The sequence below is a fragment of the Asparagus officinalis genome, chromosome 6 (assembly GCF_001876935.1).
Source record: "Asparagus officinalis chromosome 6, Aspof.V1, whole genome shotgun sequence".
Lineage (NCBI taxonomy): Eukaryota > Viridiplantae > Streptophyta > Magnoliopsida > Asparagales > Asparagaceae > Asparagus > Asparagus officinalis.
In genome coordinates, this window is record NC_033799.1 from 17,002,838 (window position 1) to 17,006,794 (window position 3,957).

Genomic DNA, 3,957 nt, shown 5'->3' on the forward strand with positions numbered 1-3,957 from the left:
TCCTCCCTCGACGCTGACGCCGAGCTCCTCCCTCATCGACGACGAGTTCCTCCCTCCTCTCCGAGCTTCCCCGCTATCGACGCCGACGCTGACCCCGACGCTCATCGTCGAACACCGAGCTCCTCCCTCGACGCTGACGCCGAGCTCCTCCCTCATCGACGACAAGTTCCTCCCTCCTCTCCGAGCTTCCCCGCTATCGACGCCGACGCTGACCCCGACGCTGAGCTCCTCCCCTGTGCTTCTCCCTCGTTGAAGACCGAGCTCCTCCCTCGACGCCGACGCTGAGCTCCTCCCTCGTTGATGCATTTGAGCAAATAGTCAGAGGTATAATTTCCAAACTACTTTGTAGTTAATCGATCTGTAGATGCATAAGTGGACATTATAATCCTTATTCAGATTGTTAATCATGTTTTCCCTTCATTGGAGATGTTGGTTCTTGTACACCAGCTATCCAGGATTAGATAATTTCCTTTATAATATCATTTATACTTGTTTCCAGGCCGAGCTCCTCCCCCGTCTATGCCGGACTCTCTCTTCCAATTATTGATGGCGATCTCTCCAACACCCAGCCTCGACAATCTCTTCGAAAATCAAAGTGTTTCACTCCAAAGAACCAATCTTTCTGAAAAATTTTCTGAGGTAAGCCATCGGTCTTAAATCATCGAATTATTGCTAATTTTGTGATTATTAGCTGTGATTGAATTTTCTGAATAATTATCATGTTCTTTGGAATTATTAGCTGTGATTGAATTTAATTCTTTTGGTTGAGGATAAAATTTGAAGAAGATTATTTAATGCATGACAGGAATATCACTAGCATATTGATTATTGCTACCTCATTGGTCATTGCCAATGTTTCAGGGCTACGAGAACACTTGGTTGTAACTTCGGAGCATGTCAGAGCATTTTTGGAGCCTGTTGCGTGTTCGAACAACTCATTGGTGAGCATTTCTGCAATTGCACTCGCACACTTATATTTTGAAATAAAGTTACAGTAAACCAAAATATTGCCTTAATGTGAAACTCTGATTACTCTATTTTTTGATGAACTGCCATGATCTCGCAATGCCTTGTTATATATCCCTTGTAGGATGACGAGTCAACCAGCTGCAGTTTCCCCCAGGTTGTTGGAGCAGAGGTTGCTGGAGCATAATGTTATTTAAGCATTTAAGCATTTAAGTATCTTGGATCTCAGTCTACATGTATCGACAATAACTTTGGTTGTAACTTTATTTTGTTTTGAAACATGAAAATGACTCTAATTTGTGAGAACACCTGATTGTAACTTTGGATGATGTAATCTGGTGTTAGAAATCTCTGCTAGTTTCTTCTAATTGTGTTTATGGTGAAATTGTTTAATGTGTGTATTCATGAAGTGTTTGCATCTGTGGCTATTTTGGGATCTTGTATATACGTATTATGTGTGCTTTAATTCTTGATGAAAGGAGATGTTCATGGACGGCAATGAATTATAAATGTGACTGTCCAAGAGCAGAAATTTATCAAATGAGAAGAGAACAAATGTTCTCATGAGTACGCTTTGCTTCTACCTGATTAGGTTGAGGACTGTCAACTAGAAAGCTAATCAAACAACGAACAACATCATTCACTGATGAAGAGGATGCTTCTCCTACTACACTCTTTTCAACATGGCTGATGCACATAGAGCTAGTGATTGCTGGCAAACATATATATATATACCGGTGTCATAATTTTCAGACATAACAGAAGTATGAATCATATAACATGGAGGTCATACCTTTATATATAAAAAAGTTCGATTGCTTGCAGCTAGTTGATATTCTTCACTATATATGGAAAACAAGCCTTTGATAGAACTCTTGGTAAGAACAAGGAAGATTGATTGATGATAAAGGAGGAGAATAATATCAACCAACTCTCTCTTCTTCTAATGCATAAATTGAAGAGAGGAGGGGCCTATTTATAGTCTCAAAAAGCCGACACGATGTAATAGGAAAGCTATTTTACCCCTTGGGTGAAATCCAAATCCCAGGAGCCATCAGAGCATCACCACAATTTGCACCTAAAAATCCTAGTTCTCAAAGGATTTTAGTCCTAATTCATTGGTAAGCAGGTGGTCACCCTGTCCAAATTGAATTTAGAGTACAAATCAAAGCACGAGTCCCGCTCAGACTAAGGCGCCCATTGGCACAAGAAGCACACCAAATATATATAGTGCATATATGTAGGGTTTTTGTTTTTTGAGTCCAACTTCTCTGCGATCTTGATTGCATAGAATGTATACAATTAATTATGTGGGCTAATGTTATTAGTTTATCTTAGTAGGTCTAATATAAGGGCTTGTTTGGATTGAGGGAAATGAGGGTGAAGGGAAGTTAGGGGAACCATTCACTTCTATTCACCTTGTTTGGGAACACTTAGGAGGTGAAGTTAATTCACCCTAGTTCCCCTTGGTTCACCCCCTAATAGTATGAAAATTGTTACCCCCCAAATTGGGGTGTAACCAAGGGGAAGGGAACTCCCTTCCCTTCCCTTCACTCAGTTTCCCTTAACTTCCCTTCACCCCCTACAAATCCAAACAGGTTTTTTGTATAATTTAGATAAACAAGATCTCAATAATGTTTATCTTGGTGTCTCAAATGACTTAGATGAATGCACCCCTTTAGTACTGTAGTATCGGAAATCCAAAAATAAAGCTCCTAGATTTGTCCTAGTGCCTAATTTAGTTGCTTGCTTATTTATCTTTTTCTCTAGTTTGTGTTGTTATGATCATTTGGTCTCTGAAGTGCACAAACATAAACTCAGTGATATGATTTTTTTGTTTTATTTGTATTCGAACAGAATGGGTGGGAGTCCTTTATCATAACCTCATTGAGGGATTTTTATTGGCCGAAAATAGCCCACGAGAAATTTAGATGAAAAAGACCAAAATTGTGAGCTATAGTCACTTCTCTTTTCCTAACCTCCTACTCTTGTACTGTTTACTAACACATGTTGTGCGCGGCGGAAGCTTTCTTGAGCAACACGAACAATAACTCGAACTAAACCACAACTAATATGCAAACACAACCATAGCAAGAACAAACAATTTATGTGGTTCGGCAAGTTGCCTACGTCCACGGGGCAAGGAGGGAGGGAGTTCTTACTATTAGAAATCAGAGAATACAAGTAGAGTTACAAATCTCACCGATCAAACCCTAAAACAAAGCTCTTGATCTCTCACAACTCTCCCACAATTGGATGCAACAATCCTCTCTCAAAGACTGCTCAAATTCGTCCTTCTGCGTGCACGTTGGCGGTCGACCGCCAGTCTGTCTGGCTGGTTCCTTCCTGTTTCCTGTAATTCTTCAATTCTCCACATCGGCGAATGTTTCCACCAAAACTGAGCCGACACCAAATCACCCAATAGTCCCTCAACGAGTCAGGGAACCAATCTAGAGCTGAAACGCGATCTCTCCCCCCCATCTGAATCAACTGATCAAACTGGCCGCATCTGAAAGACTGCCTACGTATCCTCTTGCCCAATGAATCAAGCCGAACGTAGTTCACCCAAATGGCCTCCAAATGCCTCAGCACTGAAGGATGTTCAAAAGCTTCAAACAATGACCAAATTTCACTCCTGAAACAACTTTGGTCAACATATCTGCAGGGTTGTCATTCGTGTGGACCTTCTCTAATATGACGTCTCCATCATCCAACACGTCACGTACAAAGTAGAATCTGACATCAATGTGCTTCGTGCACGCATAATAAACCTGGTTTTTCGCCAAATAGATAGCTGACATGCTATCACAATATACCCGAATAGTCTCCTGAGCGATCCCCAAGTCCTCCAATAATCCACGCAACCATAAAGCCTCCTTAATAGCTTCAGTAACTGCCATATACTCTGCCTCTGTAGTAGAGAGATTCACTGTGGACTGAAGCGTGCATCGCCAACATACAGGTGCACCTGCCAATGTAAAAGCATAACCT

General features: G+C 41.2%; 1 long non-coding RNA gene across 1 annotated transcript; it reads left to right on the forward strand.

Moving 5' to 3' along the window:
• LOC109844782 lies at positions 105 to 1,375 on the forward strand. Its single transcript, XR_002248114.1, has 4 exons — positions 105 to 324; positions 500 to 639; positions 862 to 941; positions 1,091 to 1,375. It is a non-coding gene; the product is annotated as an uncharacterized LOC109844782 (long non-coding RNA).